At 45.0% G+C, this 16,391-nt stretch overlaps 1 protein-coding gene across 1 annotated transcript in view; it reads right to left on the bottom strand.

Moving 5' to 3' along the window:
- LOC118207274 (nuclear receptor coactivator 3-like) overlaps nucleotides 1-10,369 on the bottom strand; it is a 61,019-nt gene extending 50,650 nt beyond the window's left edge. Inside the window, exon 1 of the mRNA XM_035380661.1 lies at nucleotides 10,225-10,369. The gene's annotated coding sequence lies outside the window, so the exon portion shown is untranslated. The remainder of the gene's footprint in view (nucleotides 1-10,224) is intronic.
- Nucleotides 10,370-16,391: the final 6,022 nt, after the last annotated feature.

Genomic DNA, 16,391 nt, shown 5'->3' with positions numbered 1-16,391 from the left:
GCTCCAGGGCATAGGGCCGCCAGTATTCAATTAGGAAGTCACTTATTAAAACGGACTGCAAGCCTGGGTAATAGGTGATGTAATGCGGAGGGGAAGGGTGCATGGCGGCTGGGCGGCGGGGGGGGGGGGGGGGGCATGGCCCAGCTGTGTGGATAGAAACCCAGCGGGACGGTGTGGATAGGAATCCAGCGGGACGGTGTGGATAGGAACCCAACGGGACGGTGTGGATAGGAACCCAGCGGGACGGTGTGGATAGGAACCCAGTGGGACGGTGTGGATAGGAACCCAGCGGGACGGTGTGGATAGGAACCCAGCGGGACGGTGTGGATAGGAACCCAGCGGGACGGTGTGGATAGGAACCCAGCGGGACGGTGTGGATAGGAACCCAGCGGGACGGTGTGGATAGGAACCCAGCGGGATGAAAGCCGTTCCTTCAGAAGCACGCAGCCCGGTGGTCAGGCAACACCTGCGGCTCCAGGTGAATTATTGATGCCCTTTCCTGGACTGGGATTCACCCGCGTGTAGAACAGTACTGAAGGGAGGCCAGTAGCCCCTGTTTCCAATGCAGCGAGAGAAGCCTCTGCTCACTTAAAATTTCAGCAGTAATCACAGAGGGGTTAAAAAATGGAAATGTGTGCTACTGTTCCGTTGAGCTAAATGCATAGAAGTGCACGCCTAAGTGTTAGCAGTGTCTGTATCCAGCTAGGTACCTAGCGTACGAAGCGGCTGCCTGCCACTGCTAACTCTGCCTCCTCCCCCATTCCACCGACAGCAAAAGCCACGTCCCCAGGGCCCCCTGTCCCCTCCCCCAGCGGGCCAATCGCGCGGCGCTGTGCTGCGCGAGCGCGGACCCCACCGACGCGCGCTCCTCAGACCGCACCCTCTCTCGCCGCGACCCCGCCGGGCCCCGCCGCTGTCCTCGCGTACCTCCCCGCCCCGCAGAGGCCCGGCGCTGAAAGCAGACCCGCTAGCGCAGCCGGCTCTTCGGCTGTTCAGAGGGAGAACCCTGGAGAGGCGATCCGTGCTTCCAGTAAACCTGGTCCGTGTGTTACTGTAACCTGGGAGTGCCAATCACCGTGTGTATGCTGGGCTGTTCCCCACACACAATGCTTTGCCCTCACAGTTTCCCCAACTGAGAACTAAACGCATCCAGATCTTTAAAACATAGCTTTAATCGATTGTAATAAAAGTTATGTTTGTCTTATGAAAAGGTCCTCTCACATCACAGGGTATTGTATGTTTTTATGATTTATTTATTAAAAATTGAGAGAAAGACAATACAGGCCAAGAACACAGACCTTTCTCTCACCCTTATGTCCATTAAGAGTGGCAGCACTCTTTCCTTATTACGATATATGTCTCATTGAACAAAGTCACACTGCTTTTCATTTCACTGCAACGCAAATCCATGTGCAAAGCTAAGACAGCTATGCCGTTCTTCTTGCATGTTTTCCTCTTCAGACTAATGTGTTCTGGGATATTACCTGATTTCCAGCTTGTAATGGGGAGCATTTAGAAATGCCTGTAGAAAAATGAGCCTAATCTGGAAATTTGCAGTGCGTCTGTCACAAGCTCCCTGCCTCAGCTGAGGTTCTCATGTTAATTGGCTCCACTCTGTGCAGCTGAAAGTGACACAAGGGTGCAGGAAATTTTTAACTCTGTCTGTTGTGTTCCAGGGCTGTGGAGGCGCTGCGCATTGGTAGAGTACACCGTGCATGCGTGCGTGCACGTGCATGCGCACACGCACAAGCACACACACACACACACATGCACACGCACAAGCACACACACGCGCACACACACACACACACATGCAGTGCTCACTACATGGCCCCGCTGCTCCAGTCTTCATTGTTGGGCTCATCAGCAGACAGTGCCTGACAGTGATGGAAAGGTACTGCGCTCAGTCTGCTGTCAGTGACGCCCGTCGCATGCATCACCTGTGCACCCGGGATAGGGCTGATTATAGCACACCGCCACTCAGGCCCTCACCCTCTCCCCCTATTAACAGGGCTGGAAGGACCGCATACACCTCAGCCAAAAACAGACCATTTCACAGCGGTTTCAGAAAGCCTCGCACGATGCATTCTGTTTTATAAAACGTAAAACACGGGCACGCTGGCAACAAGAGAAGCAAGTCTCCTTATCATTCAAATGACCGTTTAGGAAAAGTGAAAATACACAATATATAAATACACAAATACACCCAACTGATCATAACTAACCTTTGATCATATTATAGACTGATAGTAACACATAGTAGACTATGTACCCCTTTAAAGGAGTAGCAAGGCACAAGCTTTCAGACTCTTCCAGAAAAGCTAACAGGCAAAACCCAGGGCCTCAAATTTCATTGTTCTTCACGCCCCCCTCTCCCTTCATTTGGCATGGGCAAGGAGACCAGCAGAGATGGCGCTCGGAATCACAAGGTGATCGCTCAGCCACATGCACCGTAATGCAGCAATAACCCCTGAAAAAGGATTCATTTGATTGTGCAATCCCCAGCTGTGGACTCTCATAAACCCGACCCGATGGGGACCCCCTGAATCGGTGCAGAAAGGCAGAGGAGAAGGAGGAGAAAGAGGAAAAGAGGAGAGGAAAGAGCCTGCCCACCCCCCCAGCAGAAGGAGGGCCTCTCCGCCACAGCCCAGTGTCACTGGAGACCCTCGAGCCCGAGCGGAGGGGCGGGGCGAGCGGGCAAAATAAAACAAGGTGGTCACGTAACGGCTGCGAAGTTCAGACAGAGTTGAAGCGCTCACTCGCGACGCCTGAAGGAGAAGCATCTGGTAGCGTTTATCGCTGCTCCAATCCTTTAAAAAAAAATAAAAACCTGGGGGGGGGGAGAGAGAGAGACAGAGAGCGGGAGAGACGGGGCTCTTAAACAATCCGCGCCGCGGACTTTTACAATGGGGCCGGGAATAAAAGCAGCGCCCCTCACTCCCACAGTCTCATTCAGGTGGTCCTATTTAACAAGCACTTCTGAGCCCGAGTCACCAAGCCAGTAAAGCTGGGGCCCCCACAACCTTCTCTCACCGAGACCGTTCTCCTGTAAAACGCCTCGGCTTGCAGCCATGAGCTGCTCTCAACTGGGGCATCTTCTCCTCCATCTCCATTACTATGGCCTCGGACTTGGGCTGAGGAAACGGATGAATATTCCACAGATACGCACTGTACAAATCCACCAGACAGACACAATACCAGAAACTAACTTCAATGGTGAAATTCAGCAATCTTATTTTTCTTTTTATTTATTTCATTTAAACAGAAGCATTTGGGGAGAGAAGAGATTCAGGGGTGGGCATTCTTGAAGCTTCATAAAGACTGAAGGCTGTTTCCCACACAAAGGAAAATGGTACAGCAGTTTGGGAATATAGGTATACAAAATTAAATCAATAACAGCATCAGTATCAACAGCCAAAGGAAAACCCCAGTTAGCTTTCACATTTCTGACTGAACCTGGATTTCTTTTAACAAGCCAACCTCTTGTCAGTTCCTAAGGACATGGCAACAGTCTCTCAGACGAGTTAAATATTTTATCAGCTGGCATGAAACCCTCCCCCCTGAAGGCCAGGATTTTTCTTTTGTTTGTTTCTTTATTATGGGGGTTTCATATTCTCCAGCAACCGATGCTGATCAACTGCTTGGGATTGGTTGTTACTTTGAAGTTGTTTTCCCTCTCCCTGCGTGTGCATCGTGTGCTCACTGTCAAGTGCAGACACAGTTCAGCGTTACTGGATGAACGACCTTGAGCCAGCATGCAGCACTGCGTTGCCGTGGCAACGGCGCTTCACACAACCAGTAACAGCTGGATACTACGCACTCCCAGAATTTAAGCGGGAGCCGCCACGTTAATAAAACACACACACACACAGACAGACACACACACACACACACACACACACACACACACACACACACACAATGCTGTCCAACCAAAAATCGTGCTTGCTAAGCACCCCCTAAAATTAACCGTGATATATTGAGGGCATACCGCAGCAGCGTTGATGCAGGGATGCACTACACTTGCTGCATGGGCTCTCAAATCAGGACCTTGAACTTGAAGTCTGCTGACTTGCTGAAAGGTGGCGTAGTTGCGGTCTGCAAGCGGCTTTTGTCAATACTCATTCCATTTCTTTACTGAACATATTAATTAAGTGCCAGCCAATCCAGTTTAAGCAAGGCAGGACAGAAGTGAGGCACCGTCTAATGACCGAACACTTGCCCGGGTGATACAGACCGAACAAATGAGTTCAACTTGACGGAGGCGGGCAAGTCTTCCCTCGATGTCACAGAATGAATTTACGACGGAGCCCATCTGGAAGCCATTGCAGGCGTAGCTGGTGGTGGTTGTCAACAGCACAACACCAGAGCAAAGGAATGTGTTTATCCCCCCGCTTCTGCGTTGGAAAGTGACCGCACTTCGCATCTCTCCACCGGCTGGTGACGGGGGGGGGGGGGGGGGGTTTACACTGCCCTCACTGGTGAAACGAGCGGAGAGTACAAACCAGCGGCCCCGACGTAGCATAAACGTGGAAAACTTCACTGCCTGATCTCCGAGCCGAATGTGGCTCCTCTCCGATGCTTCCTATGAACGGAGGAAAGGACTGGCTCCTGAAATGAGCACTAGGTTAGGCTCCGGGTGAAGAGCTCTCTGTGGCAGGGGCAAGACAATACACTCCAGAGCACAGATCTGCCATCGCTGCATCATTGAGGAAAAACAAGCTCTTCCTGCATCTACTTCTGATGTCTGTTTGCTTTACTGTCTGTGTGTACATAGACCGTTTTCATTCACCGAGTGCAAACCATTCCTGAAATTGAACGGTTGCCTTTAACCTTTCAGCAAGGGAAAAAAAGGAGAGGATTTGTATCAAATAAACAGAGGTCTCTAACAAAACCATGCATTCATTACTGAATTTGCATGGCTGGTCTCAAAAAATAAATACATGAATAAAAAAATGTTTAAGCACTCAAACCCTTCTGCCACAGAACTGCATGATGGTCCTCCTGCCGAGAACGTTTAAAACCTGTTTACTGAGAACAATCACTCACCCTCACAGTCAAACAAAGTAGCAAACCTCCTTTTGAAGTGTCGCAAACTCACTCCTCCTGTGAACACCCTCCCCCCCTCCTGCCGACCAATTGCCTCGGCAGAAAATTTCAATTAAGAGACAAGCAGGCTTTCGTTTCAACTCGAGTCTCATTCAGTCACCTCGCAGAGTCACTGGCTTTCACCTAGGGCAATTCATCTCACACCAAACAAACAGCCACCCCTGACCTGACGCCATGGGAAAAGAATGCAATTCATTCTGGCATCAATGAGAAAAGTGTTCTGACAGCGCCTGAGACCACCATTAGATAAACCCGCTCGGGCTGACGTGTGGAAGCACAGTGAAGCAACAAGTTTGCTCCTCAAAAGTAGGCTGAGATTCATTCAACATGACAAAATGAGCCCAACATATAAAATGAATGGCAGCTCATGGTGGCAAAATTAAACTGGTAGGACACCTGCACAGAAATGCTAATCTTAAACATTTAAGTTAGTCAAACAGCTAGCATTAGAGCAAAAGTACTGGTGCAAGACTAGTTTTGATCATTTCAAGGAGAGCTCCATGAAAGCAGAAAGACAACCGATTTGCTCACTTACTGAGAGTGCAGAAAGGGTCAGAGGTAAACAGGGGTTACAATATCACTCCAGTAACCTCACTGGGCCCAGCCCACAGCCCTGACCTATGGAAACATGCATTAGTGAAGTAAAAGTGCTGCGAAGCATTCAGGAGCAAACGGAGAGGCCACCCGTGCTTCCAAGCCTTTCGGTGGCAAGAGGACATCCATGCGACAGAATCACCGGCCTCCCCTTATTAAAGAAATAAAATTAAGATTGGAGAAATGGTCCTGAAAGGCCTTTAGCTTAATTACACAGTCCTGAAAACAATGGTGCATCGGGGCGGTCGCCTTCGACTTGTTTTGAGAGTGCTCAATGGAGGAGGAAAGAGAATAAAAGATTTTCTCCTCTGAAATCAATGAACTCACTGAAGATTAATTCATTTTTAATGCATACTGACATGTTGTGGAGAGGCCCCCCTTCCCTCTCCCACGCAAACAGAACAACAGGTCGCTCCATCGCCTCCTGGGCTGGGTGAGGTAGAGGGCAGCGTGAGAGGGGACTTAGCACCCACTGACAGGAGGGGGTGAGAGGGGGGAGCCTTCTAAAAATGGGAACATAGCCTTTACTGCGACCCATCCCCCTGGCATACTCCACACCTCTGTCCACAACGGTCGCCCTCTGATGACTGCAACAAGGACCGGCACCACCCCCACCCCCAACCCCACCGTCCGCAGTGCACCCCCACCAAATGCTCTGTTCTGCAAACACGATGCATCACTGTCAGCCTGGGTCTTCACCAATTCAGCCCCCACGTGCGTGTGCGCTCCGGAGCCAGGCCACAGTGCTCCGCAAATTAGGATTGCTCCATCTTTAAGAAATAAACAAACAACAACCAGAACAACCAAAAACTGTTCATAGAGACCAACTCGAAAAGGACATTTAACACTGCAAGCCAGAGAAGCCCACATACTGAGTTTTCTTTTCACACCACTTCAAAAGACACGCATAGCTACAGTCTACCTCCTTGCATACACCACACACACAAACAGAAGACTAAAACAAATATGTTTATAGTTAAACCGTTAGGGAGTTGGCAGGGGGGAGAGTAAACAAGCAAAACTCAGGTAGTAGTGCACTTCTTTCCACACTAATCAAATGTGATCATATAGACCATCCTAAGTTACAGAAGGAAATTTCATTTCTAAATTTAATTTCCATAATTACACTTGTAGTTTCCTCATGCTTAAACTTTGCAAGTGGCACTTTTTTATCCTGAGGATTTCCGTGGCTGTATCCAGGGCTGAGAAGAAAGAATGAGGACAGAGCGCCTCTGCCACTACCCTAAACCAGGATAGGCAAAGAGCCTGGAGAGGTTAGGCTTCCACAACGAAGCCAAATGAAACCTCTCCAACCCAAATTAGAATCATAAAATGGCAATAGAGTCATTACTGTGTCATTAAACAACAGGTGCTGATAGTCCTGCGATAGCACTCGCGGTGCTTCTCATCCGGGCTTCTCCCAGCTTGCTGGCAGAGGGTCCCACTTCACTGGGAACGCACAATGCTGACGTTCCCAAATGCGCAGGGGTTGGCGGCTTGTCTTTCTCTGCAATGCAGCTTGCAAACATCTGTCGAGCAGGTGAGGGAGCGGACCGAGGGGCACCACATAAGGGCTTTTACTCCATTCACCTGCCTCCTGTGACTAACCGTTAGAGTCACCCTGTAACGTTTAGACACTAAAGTGTCAGTCCCACTTCCATTCTGTCAAAGACCACAGTACCAGGCTAGTCTTGTGACTGCAGAGAGATTGGTGTGAGAATATTCTGATTGTTTTAACAAACTACATCCCCACAACTTCAGTATTATGGTGTTGGGTGCCCAGCCAGCTCGTTTCTGAGTAATCAAGTTCAAAGAGGAGCCACTAGAAAACCTGCACTTTCACCTGTGGCAAATGCAGCCTCATAAGACAAAAAAAGAAACTGAGCACTTGAGAGATCAGTTTCACCTTACCTGGCCTACGCATAACTGCCAAAGAAGGGTTTGTGAAGAATTTGTTACCTAACATGAAACGGTGAGCTCAACGATGTTTGCACTGCTGTGACACCTTGCCTTGGATGCCAGAAATCAATTACACATATAACTATATATTTGACCGTGGTGTTAAACAATAGCTGGTCTAACTAAAACAGGGCAAGCAATAGTGAATTACCTCAATATTATCATGAGGACTTGGTAAATGAGGCAACGGACAGCTGGGCAGAAGGTTACTACAGGCTACACCAGAATGTTTGTTAGTCTTTTGAGACAAGTTAAACTAAAAGCCTTCCAATTGCTCAAGTGTTACCAACTTGATTTAGTAATAACAAGCCACTTCTCTCTAACAAAGGATTTACAGTCCACATACCACATGGGCAGGAAGATAAGAGACTTGCACATCATTACAGCAAAGCTGAGAATCCAGACACCATCAGTAAATCAAAGGGAAGACCAAGAGGATGTAATAACAGTTACCCACAAGCAAACAGGGATATTATTTAACTAAAATAGTTCATGAATTTCCATTCTGAAACCCTAACAATGCAATCTGTTCTATCACCAGCGGATTCTTCAAAATATCAGGTGCTTAGGTCCTCCTCACAAGATAGGTCATATGATCCACGTTCACATAACAAAAAATATATATATTTGGTGGCTTAAATCTAAATATTATCCTTAAGTGAAAACAGAAGGCCACCAGTGATTGTCAATACCCCTGGATTAATCTGTCAACTCTTAGTTCTATTTAAAAGGCTCATGTAAGAAATAAATAAATACATTTTAAAAATCTGCCTCTACTGTACCCAATTGTATTTCCAATGTGGGGTCCCAGGTGATCCAACACAAATCTAAAGACCATTATAAAATCTTCAGCGCAAACACGATTCAAATACCAAGCACACTTTCGGGCGGCAAACATCTTCCAACACGAAAGTGAGTAAATAATTTTCCAATTGTCACATGTAACCTTTGTGACAGCCAAACGCAAACGTAAGCTAAGGGGTTAGTTACTGTGACACAGAAAGCAGGGCGTCAAATAGGCGAGAGTACAGAGACAAAGTAAAATATATATCGACTGGTGGTTATCTTAACTGATATTCACAGCAGATAGCTCGCTCCTTTTACGTCAGCACACAGCTTAAGAACTAGCTGGGTCGTCCAGTTTGTGTTGATTGGTTTCAACGCTGTTGATAGGACGGAATGGTTTCGTTTACCGACTTACTTGTATAAAGAAGACAGTAGAAAAGCGAAGCCGGTTAAAAGTCGTGGCCTATTGTAAAATTTCCTAACGTACTCGGGGTCATGGCGATTCAAAAATACAACACATAGCTAAGTCAAAGCACGCTAATGTCAGCTACACATTTCGCTAAAATATTCGCTATACCAAGTAACAGCTAGTATGGTTTAATCTAAAAAATTTAAACAATGCGAATAACTAATAACCTATACGACTAGAGTAACGCCTTGTTCCTTGAGTCAAAGGCACCTTTACAGAATTATAGAATTAAACTGCAAACCGGTAGATCGTGTTAACTGACGCTAGCTAGGGAGCTATCTATTTTTCTGGTGATACGAACCAAGTCTCGGCTAGTTTAACGTTAGCTCTGCTACTTTCGCGGCGTGTTCCCGACATCGTTCAAGCAGGCATCTGACTGGCAAACGTTGAACACCAATTCTTAACCAATTTTCCTCGACATAATATGACCCTTAAGCCACAATTTATTTAACCAAATAACTGACCAGAATTCCAGTCACCATCCAAGACTCCACACTGACAATTTAACAGTTAGTTGATTAAAGTTTCCAAGATCACTATATGGGTATATCAAGGTGATAAGGCAAGCTATAAGGTTGTATCTTCAAAAACTTGTGCATATTGTAATGCCACTAACTCTTCAATGACATGAGCAAATGTGTTGAAACGTGGTAACGTTATTATTCTTCAGACTCACAGAACAGAGTGTAAACGGGGGAGGGGTAGCTATTTAACTAGCGACCTAGTAGTAGTAGCCAACGCAACTGAATAAAGCCAGCTAATAGGCTAACTGGATGAAAGCAACATGTTCTACGTTAACAGCACAAGTTTGCAAAAGCAATTTTAAAATTCAAACAAAAAGTCAATTTGACATGTTTTTTATTAAGAGGGGTTGCTTTCAGAGAAAGTAACGTTATAGTTTAAACTAGCTAAACACGTAAACAGTAACGTAACTTAACGTTGCACTCTTTCCTTCATGTAAACTTCATCAAACAGTAACAAAAATTAAGCAAAACATGCATTTTGCACTATGACAAATAAAATTAAAATACAGCCAATGTGGGAAACACAGCTCTATATGCTGTTCAAATTCAACTCCGTTTTGAAGACCCATGCAAAGTAGTTGCTAAATTCTTCACCCTCAAAATAAACGAGCATGTAAGGCACTATAGAATGGGTTGTGCTATGTACGGGTGTTAAGCCTAGAAGATCATCCGCGAAAATTCAGTCTGAATTTTCGTCATCTCCAATCATGAGTAATACAAAAATGCATTAAAGCTAGTGGCGTGGAAAAGATATTATAGAGAAAAAATCAGCGGCTAACTCACCAATTCCAACGTATTCCTTTCAGCACACCAGTTTCTTTTTTCCACTATTAACTCTCCGCCATCTTCAGCCCTGTGTTTGTTTAAATGGGAAACACTCCCTTAGCGCAAGAAGCCAGCTTGTGCCTGAGCGACATGGTTTCTGGGTAAAGTAGTTATTCACAGCACACATTGTGATTCTATGTTCCAAGAAACCTCATCAAAATGGACTACAATTACATGAATGCCCCTAGCAAAGAAATAGAACTCCGGTTGAGATGGTTAGCAGTAACAATATAACAGCAAAAATGCTACTGCGTTTATTTTTAGCTAACCTGAGAGGCACTCTGGAGATTACCATGAACCTGTCTGGCGCAAATGTCTGAATTTCTTTATTGCATTGTCTGTTCAGGATGTAATGCATATATTTACATTTGCTTCAGGTAGGGATGGGATTAAGGGGGTTGGGATAAAGTTTAAAAGAATAGGGCGCTAGGTGTAGTTTGATTATGTAAATTGCAGCTTCACGTTTAATATTCTTCCATATTAAACGATCTTTTCAATATCAGTCGAGAACCTGATAACGCATATTGCATTGATGCTATCCGCATGTTACTGTAACGCATTTTAGTAATATTTAAAGGATTCTTAGTCGGGGCAAACTATTAATAATTATTAATAATAATAATAATAATAATAATAATAATAATAATAAATAAGATATATTTAACACAATGTTAAATCAGCGGGAAGCTCAGATTTTAAAATCAAATAGGTCGAGTCAGAATACGCTTTTCAATTTATTTAAATTTTCCAAACCAGTTATTTTCTTAAATTGTACTTAATATAAGGCTTGCATATCCTCGTCATTTGTTGCTTTACTATCCCTTTCACAAATAAAACAAAAGAGACATTTCGATTTTAATACATACGCTAACAGGCTCCGATTACTCACACAGCACTTAAAACTATTTGAACCTTACACAACCCAAATCAAGCATCAGGCAAGTGATAGGCTATAGACAATTGAGCATTTATGTAACCATACGTTTTACGTACCAGACTAGGGCGCTAGTCTCCTAAGATTTGGTATATTATTAGTGTTTCCTGTTTTTTTTATGAGCATCATTTTAATAAATTACTTTTGAGACTGTTTTGACAGGATTAGAAGTCCCTTCTGTGATTAAGTTGGGGAGAAATGAAACATAAAGTGCCTTTTTTCTTATGCATGATTTCCATATGCAAGATCCATATGGAAGGGTTGGGTCACTGTGGCAGTTATGTTTAAAGCTAAAGATCCTGGAGCCAGGGACACAGCTGGCACCTGTCTTCCTTCCAAGAGGAGCTTGTGGTAGAGAGCACCAAACTGGTCTCCATGGTGATCTCAGGCACACCAGTGTAGGATTTCAACTGATCTAGAGAGGGATACAGTGCTAAAGAGGGAGGGAGGGTGAGGGGGGAAGGGGAGAGGAATGGTTGGACAGGAGATAACAGCGCTTGGTAATAAGCCCTTGCAGCCTCTTGCCCTGGTGCATTACACTACAATTTCCATATACACTTCAACAGGGACTTTGCAGTAAAAATAATCAAACCTGGCAAAATGCAGAAGACCGAAGACACATGGATATTTAAGAAGTCTTTTTTTAAAGTACTTAATCCCCATAAAATATTTTAGTCTTCTCCAAAAGTGCTGTAAAAATGGTGATGTTTGTTGCCCCAGAATTGTTGCATGCTTCAGCAGGAGCTTAGCTACACATATCTGCCTTTGACTATAGTTGAACAAACAGCTTGCTCTAATTATGTATGTGAGCATGGGTTGGAAATCAATGGCTTATTTTTAAAGTGATATGTTTACAATCACTTTTTAAAAGATATCCCTGGACATTTGTTTTCACCGAAAGGTACATTCATTTTCAAACCACCTTATAGATCAAACAAAAATTCGAAAGAGTACTGCTCAAAATCAGCAAATAATTAGTAACTTGGAATGTCATATAGTACAGGTTGCACATTTATTATGGACTATTAGTGCAAATTATTTATTAATTAAATAATTGATTAAATAATTGATTGAGCCATTTAAAATGAACTCATTTTCATTGATTTCATTTGACCAAGTTTCTGTCGCCAAGTAGCCTTCTTTACTTCCCACAGAAATCTGATGGATCTCTGTTTGCCCCCCTTCCCCCATCTCACACAATGCAATGCCAGACCCAACTGACTATTATTGATAAGTGTAAGCACTGTTGTCTATCACTTAGCTTGGTGGAAGGACTAGGAAATAACCCCCTACGCTGCTGTATCTATGTGGTAGACATCTACCTGCAGGAAAAACCAACAGTTTGATCTGTCCTCTCCACAACCTCTGACCAACCCCCTACCCCACCCCCACAATGCAGTGGGGTTCACAGGGGATTTGTTTACTGAGAGCACTTGCCTTCACAGTGTTAGGTTACCAGGTGAGCAGCACTTGATCTCAGCAGTAAGATTCCTGGGCATACCACAGTAAAACATTTCTGAGTTGTGCAGGCGCCATGCTCATTACTGAGGAAACATTTAAAGGGAAAGCCTTCATAGTGCCATTAAAGGGAAAAGACTACATTGTGCAGTTTATGAGGCGAACATAAGTAAAATCTGAAACATAAATTAAAGTCAACATGTAAATTTTGTGGGCATTTTACAGATATGAAGAGAAAAAACAAAACTGACTCATAGAATCAGTAATATGCAGCTAAATAATGATGTAAAAAGTCACATCCAGGGGGCACATCCATGGAAATGGATGTGACATGTTCCAGGCTGTAGTGACAGGAAGAGGGGGATAGAAGGGCTGTTTAACATTCAAAACAGGTAGAAGATACAGGAACAGCGACCGGGGGGAATGGAAAACTACTGCGCACAGGTGAAATGAGCAGGGCTGATCAGAGGGGGGAGGGAGACAGAGTGGGAGGGAGACGGTGAGCGAAAGAGAGAGAGCTGACTCCTCTCGTCCTGTGATCTCCAGTATCACCCCACTCTCTCTGTCCCTGCCTGCATAGTCCAAAGCAGAGACAGTCACACGTTCCTAAACCACATATTTACTGCAGTGTGCAGAGCCACCTCTGTGAAACTACCATGCAATGACAGGTAGTGCTGGATTTTTTTTCAAATCAGAAGGTCTGTCAACATCCCCCACTCAGCACATTTTGTGTGGCTTTTCTCTAATGATTTAACAGCCCTGTCAGAGAGTAAACATACATTGCACAGACAATATCACTGGCAAAAGATTTTTAACCAAAGAGGTAAGGAAAGGTTCCAACTTTTGGCCACAGAGAGGAGACTAATAGTCAAAGTACAGTTAACCAGACATCATGTATATTCCAGGTGTATGTCAGTCATAAATGAATGCATGTGACCTGCAGGGAGTGTGTGTAGTCTGCACAGCTGGATACCCCTCTGTGTGTATGCACATATGGGTGTGTGTGTGTGTGTGTGTGTTTGTGTGTGCGTGCCAAAGGACGTGGCCTGCCTGTTAGCCCTGTCAGCATCATGACACAGTGTACCCCAGCTGCAATGACAGACCTGCAGTCAGAGACATGTTTTTTCCATCAGCTACAGCACAGAAAATCCAAGGAAAGTTATTAGTGGAGATAATTTCAGCACCCCATCTGCATGTGTTATAATTAACCCACAGGGACACCCGCCATTGGGCATCCTGGAGGTCTTTGTCTGACAAAATGCTCATTTTCCTCATCGGAGAATGACTCACAGCCAGGTCCCAAGCAATAGAGAGGAAAGGCTATGCAATGGTCTGCCAAGCCAGGTTCTTATTGAAGCCAATATAGAGGTTTTCCACTAGACTAACAGTTATATGTACCGTGGCTTTCAGACAATTAAATATATTTACTGCTAATATAAGCTTGTTCAACAACAAGAATCAACCTTCTTATTCTCTCTTGTTTTTTCAAAACAAAGCATCAGGAGAATGTTAAGCTCCATTGCAGTGATAACTGAGGTCTTTACACAATACTATAGTCAGAGATTTCTATTCTTCTGAGACTTCTTCAACAATGCTTGAGACATGCTATAAACTTTGTATGAAGTACTGAGGCGTATAGCACATTATTAAATAATTTATACTGATTTATTCATAAAAATGGTATACAATGGAAATTTTAGAATTAGCTAAATGTTTCCATTTGGTCTTTGTATCTTCAGTTGGAGAGATAGGGCTTTCTGGAACTGCGATTACATGGGCAACTGAACATCAATATGGATTCCGAGGGTGGGTCTTTTTCTTTCTGTTTGTATAACATTTTAATAGACCCATATGTATCAGAACATCCTTAAACAGCTTCATGTCAAGTCATGCCAGTTATCCAAAACAACACAAGAATTGTACCCATAAATGACGATTTCTGACAAACTTGACAGATAACAGACTTAAATTCCCATATCTGATAAAAAGGCTGTTTCTCCCTGTCTCTCTCTCTCTCTCTCTCACACACACACACGCACACGCACACGCACACGCACATGCACACGCACACACTTAATATTTAAAAACTCACCTGAGCCCTCTATACTCTGCCCTCACTCATCATCACCCCCCAGAGTTTTCGCTTTTTTAGCAGCAGCTGGACTTTAACCACCCTCCCCCTCGGTGATAAGGCTGGGGTTCACTGTGACATCCAGAATGCGCTCTGCAACTGAGGACTTAACACTTCCCTGCCTGTGCACTAGAGCAGGGCGTTAAGCTGGGGCCCATGGCACAGGGTGGACGGAAGGTCACAAGAGGGAAAAAAAAAACAGAGAGGTGGTTTGGTGGGAGGGCACTCTGGTTTCACTCCCCCCCCCCCCCCCCCCCCCCCCCCGCCAATCCAGTCAGCGAAAAGGAAAAATAAACTTCGCTAGCGTCTCCCATGAATAACAATGAAACAACTGCAAGAGGGGAGAGAGCAACAGTGTATGATATAGAGGCGGAAGGAGAAAGACAGGCAGACAGCATTTGTGGAAACAGATTCAGAAGGCGGAAGAAGGTATCGAGTCCGATTTTGTGAGCGGCTGAGAAATTGGAGGCCTTGCCAGGAGGTCACAAACATACGCATACACACACAGTTGTAAATCACAGACAGGAGGAAGAATTCTAGTGCTCTCACTGGCCTGGCCTAGATTCACTGTGTTGGCATGCTCTCTTCCCCGGTCCTGAGGAGCGGCCCCTCGGCTCACCGCCTGTCTGCAGGCAAGACACAGACCTGCCACATGGTTCCTCCCGGAGGCTGAAATATTAATCAGCGCCATCACCAGCAGGGGAGCACGGATCATACTGGTGGCGACTGGTCCACTCCCTCTCTGTATGCACTCTTTTTCTCCGTTAGGAGGATATTGCTCTAAGAAACTGAAGTAAAATAAAACGCGGCGTTGCAACACAGCACGACCTGGAAGGACACACATTGCCTCGTTACATTACACATGTAACCTGGCATATCTCTGCAACAGAGCACACATCACACCCCGGTACATCCACATTTTTGTCTCAAAAAAGTTATTTGTCTCATCAAATGGCAATATTCATCTCGATTGAGATGGCTATCCAACCTAAAGACTGATTCTTCCTCATGCACATACTGTATACGAAGCCAAGGATTTAGGCAAAGGATACTCAAATCTGGCCCATGGGGCCAGTAGTACTGCTGGTTTTCATTTCTCTCCTCCAATCAGGGACTGATTTAAACCTGATGCACCAGGTGAGTGAGTTCTCTGGCCAATCAGTGACATTATTAAATTATGGGCTGTCAGGTAGAAGAGAAAACCAGCAGTATTACTGAACTTGAGAGTCAGATTAGAGTATCCCTGCCCCTGACACACTTCCAGTATACTGTAGAGATGATGAACCAGAACACAGAAAACAGCTAGCACGGCACTGCCAATAGCAGCGATCATAACTTTGAAATGAACTGCAGGACTTAATGAAAAATTCCTCATTTGATTCCAGCCAACAGCTCCCTGTTTGAGTAGCACCGCTGCAGAAGCACTCCAGGCTCTCATGATCTTTAGCACACGTGTTCTGATGAGGCTGTAGATGAGAACGAGTCGAGAAATCGAGACGAGCAGAGTAGCTGGGCCGCTACTATCCGCAAAGATTGACTTCCAGCTTGTATACTGAACCATGATATCCTGGTTCTCCTAATTATTGGCTATTAGTCTGTGAG

The sequence above is a fragment of the Anguilla anguilla genome, chromosome 11 (genome assembly GCF_013347855.1).
Source record: "Anguilla anguilla isolate fAngAng1 chromosome 11, fAngAng1.pri, whole genome shotgun sequence".
Classification (NCBI taxonomy): domain Eukaryota; kingdom Metazoa; phylum Chordata; class Actinopteri; order Anguilliformes; family Anguillidae; genus Anguilla; species Anguilla anguilla.
The sequence above is the reverse complement of the archived record's forward strand: the minus strand, read 5'-3'. Positions and strand labels throughout refer to the sequence as shown.